This window comes from Bos javanicus, chromosome 28 (assembly GCF_032452875.1).
Source record: "Bos javanicus breed banteng chromosome 28, ARS-OSU_banteng_1.0, whole genome shotgun sequence".
Classification (NCBI taxonomy): Eukaryota; Metazoa; Chordata; class Mammalia; order Artiodactyla; family Bovidae; genus Bos; species Bos javanicus.
This window is the reverse complement of record NC_083895.1, coordinates 33,799,446-33,813,029: the sequence shown is the minus strand read 5'-3', so window position 1 is coordinate 33,813,029 and position 13,584 is coordinate 33,799,446. Positions and strand designations below refer to the sequence as shown.

General features: G+C 35.9%; 1 protein-coding gene across 3 annotated transcripts in view; it reads right to left on the bottom strand.

Annotated features, from left to right (window-relative positions):
• Positions 1-6,729: 6,729 nt before the first annotated feature.
• LRMDA (leucine rich melanocyte differentiation associated) overlaps positions 6,730-13,584 on the bottom strand; it is a 1,194,775-nt gene continuing 1,187,920 nt past the window's right edge. For all 3 annotated transcript variants that reach the window (XM_061405856.1, XM_061405858.1, XM_061405855.1), the window contains one exon: positions 6,730-7,608. The gene's annotated coding sequence lies outside the window, so the exon portion shown is untranslated. The remainder of the gene's footprint in view (positions 7,609-13,584) is intronic.

Here is a 13,584-nt window from a genome sequence, read left to right as displayed (position 1 = left end):
TGCTTTTCTTAAAAATAGCTTCCTGTCTTCCTCTTCCCTAACCTTTACCTGCCTGATACAAAGTCTCTGACTGTGGTCTTGCTTGCTTATCAGATGCAAGTGATGAATGCTATGCATTCCAGCACATTTCTCTCTGCTGCATAAATGTGCTGCATTAACCACAAAAATAAATGGTTAATTGTCCACATCTAGGGAACTGCAGCAGGCCCATGCTTCAGGCATGCATAATGGTCATTCTTGAAGTGTACCCTCTGATCTGAGAGTCAGTACTCTCATAGGATCATTTCAGCACATTAAAAAAAATTTGTTTGTGGTTTTTGCTGTGTTTTTATGTTGTTTTGTCTTGTTTTTCTAAAATATCTTTTTTTAAAAAATTAAGAGTTATATACAACTATCACTTGAACTACGCAATGAGGAGAAACTAGATATCAAGCAAATGAGTCAGTTATGTTATCATTTTGTGAACATATCTATCCACTTTATAATGTTTCATGGATTAACAAATTTTAGTACTTGTAAGAATTGCTTTTTTATGTTATAAAACCTCCAATTGTCATAGGGCAACTAGGCATCCTCTTCAGGCTGACTGCTCTATTATTTTTTTAACACTCTTCCCAGGAACTGCTAAAGATATTTTTGCTTTATGTCAACATCAAAAGTATTCTCTCCTGGCCCAAACATGCAGTAATGAGTGCTCTCCAAGCAGCCCCGGGTATCTGCCTTTCTGCCTGTCTATCCATCCAACTATTCATTTATCTATCATTTGTCTATTTATCTCTCATGATCACTCTATCTATCGTCTATCACTTATCTATCACCTATGAACGTATGTAACTATCATCTTTCACCTATCAGTCTTTTACTGGTTTGGAGCACAGTATTAGAAGTCAAAATTAGTTCTAGGACTGTATGGTGTAGGACTGTATAGGTATGATGACAACAGGCATATTATTTATTGTTAGATATCTGGAGTAAAAATTTTATAGGAATATGATATACATGCAGAACACTACACAAAACACAAGAGTAGAGCTTAGTGGGTTTTCCAAAACATGGAAACTGCCATGCCACATGACCACAACCCAGATTGAGAAACAGAACTGGACTGGTACCACCAAAAATCCCTCATGGCCCTTCCCAGTCATTGCTCCTCCAAAGGCAACAACTGTTAAAAGATCTATCCCATCGTGTCTCTTTACCTTGTCTTACAAGGACAGCATTAATACTGGATTGGGGCTCACGCACATCTTTTGGAGGGATGCAGTTCAACCTATAAGGGTCATTTTTGAAGCTCTGTTAGTTAGTTGCATACCTAATTAGGATGTTGTATCTTTCTGGTAAGATGGTGGATCTCAGCCCTTATGTGGGTTTCCATTTCCTAACTTACTGCTTCAATGTCCACCTGCTCTGCCGCTGTGAACTCTGCCACCTCATTTCAAGTCCGTAAGGCTGTGGATTCCCACCACCAGACCTAAGGACAAGATGGTGGTAGGGGACACTCCAAGGCGAGAGGACCTGGGCTCACTTGATGCAGCTGCAGTTTAGCAAGAGTCAACGCCTCTCAGCGTTTATTATGTCACTGGTCAATTTCTTGTGCCTTCAGATAATTTGGTCCAGCTGTTTTGACTGTTACCTGTGAGAGTAATTGCTCCCCCCCTTTATAGTACTATTTCTATAAGTCACCCTATATTTCACCCTTGCACAAGTACAGTATGCTTTAATTACCTAAACCTCATACGAAACTTTACCATAAAGCTTTTTTTTTCTTGTTCCAGAGAGTTTTGGCTCTTCTTGCCATTTACCATTCCATATAAATTCTGGAAGAAGGTTTTCAATTTCAATGACAAAAAACAAGTCTATAGGTCAAAGATATAGTCTATATTTGTTTGGCACTATTAAACTGAGAGATTAATTTGAAGAGAACTGACATTATTACAACACTACATCTTTCAATATATGGATATATCCATCCCATATATCCATGGGCATATCCATCCCTATCTTTATTTACACCTATTTAAATTTTCTTTCAATATTTCTTTGTACTTTTCAGTGTAGAGAACTTGTACATCTTTCATTAGACTTCTTTAGAATGTGAAGTTTTATGTTGTTTTAAATGGTGTTTTTAAAATTTCATTTTCTAAATGCTTGTTGCTGGTATACAGTACTATAATTATTTATATCAACTTTGTTTTTTGCATTCTTTCAAAATTCACTTATTAATACTAAAGTTTGTTCTTACTGTGGATATTTCTTGAATTTTCCACAAAATATAATCTGCAAATAATATAGTTTTATTTCTTAATTTCCAAACTTCTCATTCCTTGTATCTTCTCACTTACCTCCTTTTTTGAACTGTCTAGAACTTTACCTACAGAGCCAAATAGGAGTAGGGGTAGGTGGCATCTTTCTGTTGTTGATCTCAGTAGAGAAGCTTTCAACAGTTGACCGTACATGAAAATTGTGTTAGCTGTACATTTTTATCAGATACTTTTGTTTAGGAAATTCCCTTCCATTATTGGGTTGATTTCTGAATGTTGAAACAAACTTAAAAACCCAACTTGATTGTAATATATTTTGCCTCTTTATATCTTTAGATTTCATTTGCTAATGTTTTGGTTATAGTTTGCATCTTTCTTATGAGATTGACATATAATTTTCCTTTCTTGTAATGTCTTTGTCATGTTTTATGTCAAGAATGTTTGCTGCAAAAAAAATGAGAATACCAGCTTTTTATTATCTCTTGAAAAGTTTATGTAAGATTATTATTGATTCTAGTTTCCATATAGTACAGAAAGAATTCACCATTGAAGCTACTTGGGCTTGAAGATTTCTCTTGGGAGAAATTTTAATTAAAAATTCAATTTCTTTATCACCTATATGAATAACCATATTTTCTATTTCTTCTCGTGTCAGTTTTAGTCAATTGCTTTAAAAAATTTTTGAATGTTTCATAAAGATTTTCAAATTTGTTGGCACAAGGTGCTCATGATCTACTCCTTCTGTGTTTATAGGATCTGGATTTTTATCCCCTTATTCATTACTGATATTTGCAATTTGTGCCTTTTTTTTCTTGATCAACCTTCTTAGGGGCTTATTGAGAAACAGGCAAGAAGGCATAAATGAGAAGTATCAGGAATTAATGACTAATGCAGCTCTGAATATTAAAGTACATTTTTTTCTATTTATCTTGAATAGATTAACAGGAATAGACATAGTGATCATATAGTAAATTTACCTTTACATTTTGAAGAAATTGCCAAACTATTATCCAAGTTTCTGTATTATTTTACATTATCATTAGCAATGCACAAAGTTTCCATTTTTTTCTACATTCTCACCAATACTTGGTTACTACATTTTGTTTTGGCTACAGCCATTTCAGTGGGTATATAGTGATATCTAATTGTGATTTTAATTTACATTTCTCTAACAATAATAGTAAGTACTTTTTTGTACTAATTAGCCATTTTTACAAATTCTTTGATAAAATGACTATTCAAATACTTTACATTTTAATTGCATTTTTTGTCTTATTATTAAGTTATAGGGATGATTTAAATATGTTAAATAGGAGGCATTAAAAATCCAGGATGTTTTCAGTCTGCCTTGGGTTTTATTGTCTTATAGTCGCTTTTGAGTCTCATGGTTCATGTATGCAGCCTCAGAGTAAGGAAGGAGTGTAAAAATAGCTTGCAGATTTTGTGTCTCCACTGAGCACATATACAGATTAGGCCAAGAATATGTTTGCCCCATCTGGGAAAACTAAGATCATGGCATTTGGTCTCATTGCTTCATGGCAAATAGACGGGGAAACAATAGAAATAGTGAAAGACTTTATTTTGGGGGGCTCCAAAATCACTGCAGATGGTGACTGCAGCCATGAAATTAAAAGATGCTTGCTCCTTGGAAGAAAAGTTATGACCAATCTAGACAGCTTACTAAAAAGCAGAGACTTCAGTTTGTCAACAAAGGTCCTTCTAGTCAAAGCTATGGTTTTTCCAGTAGTCATGTATGGATGCGAGAGTTGGACCATAAGGAAAGCTGAGTACTGAAGAATTGATGCTTTTGAACTGTGGTGTTGGAGAAGACTCTTGAGAATCCCTTGGACTGCAAGGAGATCCAACCAGTCCATCCTAAAGGAGATCAGTTCTGAATATTCACTGTAAGGACTGATGCTGAAGCTGAAACTCCAATACTTTGGCCACCTGACGCGAAGAACTAACTCATTTGAAAAGATACTGCTGCTGGGGAAGATTGGAGGTGGGTGGAGAAGGGGACGACAGAGGATGAGATGGTTGGATGGCATCACAGACTCAATGGACATGAGTCTGAGGAAACTCTGGGAGTTTGTGATGGAAACTTGGCGTGCTGCAGTCTATGGGGTCGCAAAGAGTCAGACATGACTGAGCAACTGAGCTGAACTGAACGGACTAAAGGTTACATGGTACCTATAATCTTGGAGTACTAGAATGAAGCCATTGGCCTTTCTTCTTGTTTGTCTCAGAGAAATCATTTCCATTTAACATGAGCGTTACCACTGCCCCAGATGGAAGGAGTCCCCCTTCCCCTGTGTTAGTCCTCATGGTCTGCCTCTCCTGGGCACAACACCCACATCACCTGTTAGAGGAGAGGTTAGTGAGAGTAGTTCTAGCAGCAAGCCTGAATGCCAGACTCCCACTGTTGTTGCCTGAACTTCAGCAGTTTATCAAAGATTGTCATATGACTTTGGTACAATTCCAGAGTGATGACACGATCAGTTTTGTTCATTTCTTTCAGTTTTCTGAGGACAGGACTTGCTGATCTCATTTGGCCAGAGTCAGGAGTCTTGACCTTCACATTCTTGACTTTCAAACTTTCTTCTATTTAATATTCACATTTAATTCTACACAGTTTCTTCTAAGAACAGCTTAAGTTGCATTGAATACTTTTTGATATGTCTTAATTCATTATAATTCATATTAAAATACTTCATAATTTCCATTTTGATTATCTGCCTGATGGGTCATTTATAACTGTATTGTTTAACTGCACGTTATAAAAATCTTTTATTATTGATTACTGGCTTCATTAAAGCATTTTAAAAGAGAAAATTCTAAATCAGTCTTGACTTTTCCCTCATCCCAGAGCACGTTTGGCAATATCTGGAGACATTTGTTTTTGACAACCTTATTGGAGGGGAGCTGATTCTAGCACCCAGTGGAAACAAGGACAGGACTACTGCTAAGCATCCTATAATGCGTACCTAGGAGAGCCCCTCACAACAAAGAATTAGTCCAAGATGTTAACAGTGTCCAGGATGAGAAACTCTGAAATGTTGACACTAACCTCAAAATTGAGCTTCTCACAAATTTTGGTAAATGTTTCACACTTACTAGAAAGGAATGTGATTCCTTTCACTGTCTGATTCATTCCTGCATTACATTCATGTTTGTTAATTATGTTTTTAATGGAGTCTGTATTCTTATTAATTTTTTGTCTGCTGGTGCTATCAGTTATGAAGAGAGGTATGTTAAATCTCCCATATTACTTATGGATTTCTTTCTTTCTCTTTTCTAGTTTTTCAATTATTGCTTTATATATTTTAAAGTGGTTTTTAGGTTCATAAAAATGTAATGTTTTTCTATCTTCCAGGCAGTCAAATTTTTGTCATTATAAAATTCCCCCTAGTAATGCTTCATGCATTATAAGATATGAGGTTTCTTACAGCTAATGTTTCCATATCTTTTTTCCCATCCTTTTGATTTTCTACTTCTCTATAAATTGTCCTGTTCCTTTTAAGCATAATATCATTAGGTTTGGAGTTTTATCCAGTTGAATAGTATTTGCCTTTTAATTGAAATATTCATGTAATTCTTAAGAGTCCCTTGGACTGCAAGGATATCAAACCAGTCAATCCTAAAGGAAATCAATCTTGAATATTCATTGGAAGGACTGATGCTGAAGCTCCAACATTTTGGCCACCAGATGCGAAGGGCTGACTTATTTGAAAAGACTCATGCTGAGAAAGATTGAGGGCAGAAGCAGAAGGGGGCAACAGAGGATAAGATGGTTGAATGGCATCACCAACTCAATGGCCACAAGTTTGAGCAAACTGGAAAACAGCGAAGGACAGGGAAGCCTGGTGTGCTGCAGCCCATGGGGTTGCAAAGAGTCAGACACAACTTAGCAACTGAACAACAACATGCTATTTACATGTAATATTGTTACTAATGTATTTACATCTGTCATCTTTTAATGATATTTTTCAGGCATCATCTACTTTTGATTCCTTTTTCTGTCCTTGCTTTAGACATTTTTGATAAATCAAATATTTTTTATTATTTTTTCCTCTTCATTTTCATGCTTACTACAAGTGAAGTTTTCTTCTATTCTTTTAGTGATTATCCTAGATATTACATAATGCATTATTTAGAATCCAACATAAGTTAGTAGTTGTACCTCTTCTTGGATAATTTTGAGGTTAGAATACTTAACCTGCATTTGTTCCTTGGTATCTTTGGTGTTTTTTGTATTGCTATCATACATTTTCATTTTGTATATATATTTGTAACCTCACAAGACATTTTTTTTGGTATAGTTGGTTTATCCAATTATTTACCTTTTCCTTTGTGTCCTTCATTCCTTCTTACATATCCTGATTCCATCTGCTGGGAGGTGGAGGTATTGAATAATACCCTCTGAACTGAGAAGAAACACTGAGACTGAAAAATGAAGCAGGCGACTCCATAAAGTATAATTATGAAGTTTATTGTGGGAAACTTACACATGGGCAGGATGTGGGGACAATGATCCAAAGGCATTTGCAGCTGTGCTTGGAGGAGCTGGAAGGGGTACAACAGGCTAAAGCTAAAAATAGAATTGGGCTACCAACTGAGAAGCATGTCTGCAAGATGGGAACCAAGGATTTTTTCCTCTCCCTGAGGGTCTCATGACCATTTAACCATTTGAAACAGAAAAAGGCATTCTTCCAGATTCCAAAGGTAGAAGCTGATGGGGAACTCATCTGGCGTAGGCACATTCCTTGTGAGCTAGGTACTGCTCAGTCACAGGGAAAGGAGAGGGTGCAGGACAGCCAGGCTAAGATGAAGCTGACCGTACGGACACAGTGTGGTTCACCACACACCATCAGATTATTTCCCTTCCATCAGAGCTCTCTTTAGTATTTATTTAACATAGAATTGCAGACAGCAAATTCACTCAGTCTTTGTATATCTAGAAAGTATCTTTATTTTTTTCTTCACTTATGAAAGATATTTCTGTTACATTTGGAATTATACAGTGTATTAAAAAGCAGAGACATCACTTTGTGGACATAGGTCTGTCTAGTCAAAGTTATGGTTTTTTTAATAGTCATGTATGGATATGAAAGTTGGACCATAAAGAAGGCTGAGCACTGAAGAACTGATGCTTCTGAACTGTGGTGCTGGAGAAGATTCTTGAGAATTGCTTGGACTGCAAGAAGATCAAACCAGTCAATCCTAAAGGAAATCAACCCTGAATATTCATTGGAAGGACTGTTGTTGAAGCTGAAGCTCCAATACTTTGGCCATCTGATGTGAAGAGCTGACTCGTTGGAGGGAGCTGATGCTTTCCCAGACCCTGATGCTGGGAAAGATTGAAGGCAAAAAAAGAAGGTGGTGGCAGAGGATGAGATGGTTAGATAGCATCACCAATTCAATGAACATAAATTTCAGCAAACTCCAGGACACAGTGGAAGACAGAAGCCTGGCGTGGTGCAGTTCATGGGGTTGCGGAGTTGGACATGACTTAGCAAATGAACAACAATGATGGTGTGATTACATGGTGGTAGTTTTTGTTTGTTTGTTTGTTTAGCACCTTAAATATATCATTCTGTTGTTCATAAGCTGCTATAGTTTCTCTTGGGACCTCAGCGGTCTGTTATATTCTTGTTTCTTTTAAAGGTAATGCATCTTTATATTGGCTCTTTTCAAGTCCTGGAAGTGAGTTCAGGGTAGTTTGGGCAGACAACTCTAGAGTGTTTGATCAGAACATGGCGTAGATATGTGTATGTGGGCTTGGGGTGAGTACCTTCTCTTGGCTATTGTAGATTTTTTATTAAATGGGGAGGGGAACTATCTTAATCAAGTTGAGATGCTACCACAACATAACACAGATTGAGTGGCACAAACAATAGACAGTTATTTTTCACAATTCTGGAGGCTGGTGAGTCCAAAATCAAGGTGCTGGCAGATTCAACCCTTGGTGATAACTTTCTTCCTGGTTTGCAGATGGCTGCCTTCCACTGTATCCTCACATCATAGAGTGAACTAGAGTCCTGGTCTCTCTCCCTCTTCTTATAAGGACACTAATCCCACCACGGCAGCCTTACCCTCATGACCTCATATAAACCTAACTACCTCTCAAAGGCCCCATCTCTAAATCCCATCACAATGGAAGTTAGGACCTCAACATATGAATTTTAAGGGACACAAATGTTTAGCCCACGACAGGCACAGAGGGACAAAAGACATTCAGTCTTTCATCTAATAGCTAGGCATTGATTCTATAACAAAGGTTAAACTGTAAAATAAGGACTGAAAGAAAACAAATAAGATAGGCAATTATAACAGTAGAGAATACAAATGATACAGGCTACAATACTACAGAAATTATGCAAATAACAATTGAGCAATGAGAGGGGGGAAAATGGGAGATAGAAAAGTCTGCTGATCTTTAAAAGCTAGAAATCCAAGGATATCATTTAAAGCACATAAATCAAGTATGGTCTGTTCTTCCCAGGGCCTATTTCTGCTACATGAATTAGATCATATGTACCTGATTTGAAGTTGGTAGCGATGATGCTGGCATACTGAGGAAGTCACATTTATCCATGAAAGATATTTATCAGAGTGTTAAATTTCAAACCATAAGGGAATGGTGGCAAGTTCCAGAGGAGTACAAAACTGAACCTAAAGCCCAGCGACTCCTTATTGCCCTTCTTGGCTCTCCTTTTCCATGTGTGCTACCTCTGATGGCTTGCTGCACATTACTGCCCAGCCATTGTGACTGCTGCCCTTGCTTCCAGAAATCAACAGATGCAACACCTGCTCATACCTCCTCCGCTCAAACTACTTGCATTTTTGTTTTTCTTTAAATACTGTATTTATTGTTCATTCCTCTATTTATTAAAAACTTAACATCATTCGTTGACTGCCTGATTATTGGGCAAGGGTTTAGATTTTGAACGGTCTGATCCTAACTCTATTTTCCCCAAAGCATGTTATATTTAGGAGAGAGCTTTCTTAAGTATGCACACAAATACCAAACCTTAATAACACACAAACATGAAAATTTAATAACAGATGGCCAAGAAGCACGTGAAAAGATGCTCAACATCACTAATTATCAGAAAAATGCAAATCAAAACTACAATGGGGTGTCACCTCAGAATGGCCATCATCGATCTACAAACAACAAATGCTGGAGAGGGTGTGGAGAAAAGAGAAGCCTCCTACACTGTTGGTAGAAGTGTAAATTGGTACAACCACTATGGAGAACAGTATGGAGGGTCCTTAAAAAACTGCTGTATGATCTAGCAATCCCATTCAAGGGGCATATATCTAGAGAAATCCATAACCCTAAAGGAAAACTTGCAACCCAATGTTCATGGTAGCACTATTTCCAATACCCAAAACACGGAAGCAACCTAAATGATTACTGACAGAGAATGGAGTAAGAAGATGCGGTACGTATATACAACAGAATAGTACTCAGCCGTAAAAAATAACGAAATAATACCATTTAGAACAACATGGCTGGACCTAGAGATTACCTTACTAAGTGAAATAAGTCAAAGACAAATTTCATATGATATCACCCGTATGTGGAATCTGATTTTTAAAAAGATACAAATGAACTTATCTACAAAACAGAAACAGACTTAAACTTATTAGAAACAAACCTACAGTTAACAAAAGGGAAATGTGGTAGGGAGGATAAATCAGGAACTTGGGATGAACACACACACAATACCATATATAGGATAGATAACCAACAAGGACCTACTCGATATTCAAGGAAGCACTACTCAGTATTGTGTGATAATCCACATAAGAAAAGAATATAAAAAAGAATGGATATATGTATAACTGAATCACTTTTCTGTACACCAGAAACTAACACAAAATTGTAAATTAACTATACTCTAATAAAATTAAAATATTAAAACACTAACGATAAGAAGAATACATGACTGAATAAAGTCAGATAGCAGAGGAAGAGGAGAAAAAATTTAAAGCTAACTTATTTATTGCCCACTTAAGACATTGTATTTCCACCAAAGAAACAGAACCAGTGAAAAAATATATATGTACATACACACAGAGCAGAGAACTAGTTTCTTTAATTGTACAATTGGGTAGGCAAGCTGTAATACACAGAGTACTCCACAGCAAAGGCAAGCTACAAACTCTTGGATAGGGACAAGACTGTAGTCTACAACGGGACTTTCTTCCTCCTCAGGAAAATGTCAGGTTTCCTGCTCTTAAGACCTTTCAATTGATTAGATTAGGCCCACCCACATTATTAAGGATAATCCTTTACTTAAAGTTAACTGATTAACAGATGTTAATCACATCTGCTGAATACCTTTTATTTTATTTTTTTTAATTTAATTTAATTTTTTAACTTTACAATATTGTATTGGTTTTGCCATATATCAAAATGAATCTGCCACAGGTATACACGTGTTCCCCATCCTGAACCCTCCTCCCACCTCCCTCCCCATACCATCCCTCTGGGTCGTCCCAGTGCACCAGCCCCAAGCATCCAGTATCGTGCATCGAACCTGGACTGCTAAATACCTTTAATGCAGTACCTAAACTAGCATTTGATTAAATAACTGGGTACTATAGCCTAGACAAGTTGACACACAAATCTGACAATCACAGAAAATAATAGATAATTTCAAAAAAAAAAAAAAGATGATTAAGGATATAAGATACAGTTAAAGCTTCCCTAATAGCTCAGTTGGTAAAGAATCCACTTGCAATGCAGGAGACCCCAATTTGATTCCTGGGTCTGGAAGATCCCCTGGAGAAGGGATAGGCTACCCATTCCAGTATGCTCGGGCTTCCCTTGTGTCTCAGCTGGTAAAGAATCTGCCTGCACTGTGGGAGACATGGGTTTGATCCCTGGGTTGGGAAGATCCCCTGGAGAAGGGAAAAGCTACCCACTCCAGCATTCTGGCCTGGAGAATTCCATGGACTGTATAGTCATGGGTCGCAAAGAGTTGGACATGACTGACTTTCACTTTCACATATAGTTACAGATATGAAAGTAATCTCTAGCAAAAGTACAAGACTTCCTAAATATCAAGATAATCACAAAATCAAAAAGGAGAGAAAAGAATATATACTGAAATAATTTAAATGATATGAACAAATAAGTGAACTATAGAATAATATAAACCAAAAGCATTTACATATCAATATTTTCACATGAACTAAATCTGTCTCTTAAGACATAATTTTGGGTTGGATTAAAAAGCAAAACTTGTAGGCCAGTCACTGTAAAAGTCTTTCAACTTTGCTGATCATTAGAAAATTTTCATAATGACACATTTGTACATCAACATTGATAGGGAAAAATAAAAGCAAAACACCAGTCTTTGTTCCATATATAGTACATGCGACACAAAATTTGAAAAAAAAAAAAAAGAAGGGCAAATATAGACAAGAAAGATAAAATGAAAAGAGAGTAGATTGGCCAACCTCAATACACAATGTTGAATTCTTTAAAAAAAAAAAAAAAAACTAAAAAAAAAAAAAAAGACAAAGTCACTTTATCAGGCTAAGTACAATACAGTACTATGATTACATGCATTCAGAAGCACAAATCACAGCTGTGAAACTACATGGATAAACAGAAACATACTAGTCTAAGATCTTAATTCACCTTTCCTTAGAAGGTATATTAATTGACATATTTTTAGCTTCAACACTGAAAATAAAGAATATACCCTTTTTTCAAGGAATATAATATTTGGAAAGCTTGCCCATATACAAGATTATTTTGAAGCTTCCAATAAATTTCTAAATAATACCAAAAATGTTCTATGCTTACAATCATACAGCACCAGTAATTAGCATTACAAAATACTAATAACAATAATACAATAAAGTCCTATAAGCAGCTCTTTTGTCAAATATAAAATTCAAACTAAAGTCACAGAATATCTAGAAAAGAATGAATTAAAAACTCTAAAGATCAAATCCTATCCATTTACATGGTAGAAATACAAATGGAAAAATACAGATGGAAAGTACATCTATTTGAGTAAATATGCAAAGCTTGGGCTCGATATCTACCATTTTGTTTTTAATTAACTTTTACCTCTACACCACTATTAAAAACTTCCAGTTCTAGATGATTTCATAAAGGAAAGTTTCATAGGAAAACCTTTAAGAAAAAATTTAAAATCCCTATAAACCATTTAAAATTATTAATAAAGGGGAAAGTCCAAATTGATCTTATGAAGTGAGCATAATATTGGTATCATAATCCAATGAAGAAAGTGCAATAAGAGAAAACCATATAAAAACTCACTCATGTATATCAACTGATAATTCTAAAATTAGTTTCAGACTCAATTTATAAGTATATTACAAGAATGACAGTATAAAAATGTGGAATTTATTCTAGAAATGCAAAGATGGTTCAATATTTTAAATATAGAAATATAGTCAAAGCTATGGTTTTTCCAGTAGTCATGTGTGGATGTGAGAGTTGGATCATAAAGAAGGCTGAGTGCCAAAGAATTGATGCTTCTGAACTGTGGTGGTAGAGACTCTTAAGAGTCCCTTGGACAGCAAGGAGACCAAACCAGTCAATCCTAAAGGAAATCAATCCTGAATATTCACTGGAAGGACTGATGCTGAAGCTGAAGCTCCAGTACTTTGGCCACCTTGATGCTCATTGGAAAAGACCCTGATGGTGGGAAAGATTGAGGACAGGAGAAGAAGGGGGTGCCAGAGGATGAGATGGAAGTTTGCTATAGGGAAGCCTAGAGTGTTGCAGTCCATGAGGTCACAAAGAGTCGGACATGACTCAGCAACTGAACAACAAATATAACTTAATGTATTAATGGACTTACAGAAATAAATTTTAGGATTCTTTCCACAGATGCTGAAAAATGCATTTAGTCATTAAACATCAATTTCTGTAGTTTAAAACTTTCAGTAAAATAGGAATGTATCGCTAAATGTAGAACTTAAATTTATGATTTAATAAAAATATCAAATATATAGAAATAAATCTAGCAAAAGAAATGGAAGACATTTACAAAGAAAAGTCCAGATCTTTAGAAATATTTTAAAGAAAGAAAATAAATTGAGGGATATATGATCATTAGGGATCGGAGGACTTAATATGGCAAAGATTATAATTTCTTCCTAAAAAGATATATAGATTCGGTATAATCCTAATCAAAATTTTGGCAGGTTGCTTTTTGCCGAAATTTTAAGTGGATTTTAAAGTTTAGATGGAATCTCCAAGGACCAAGAATAGTGAAGATAATGTTAAAGAAAAAAACAGAAGTACAAAACTTTTCTAATGGATATG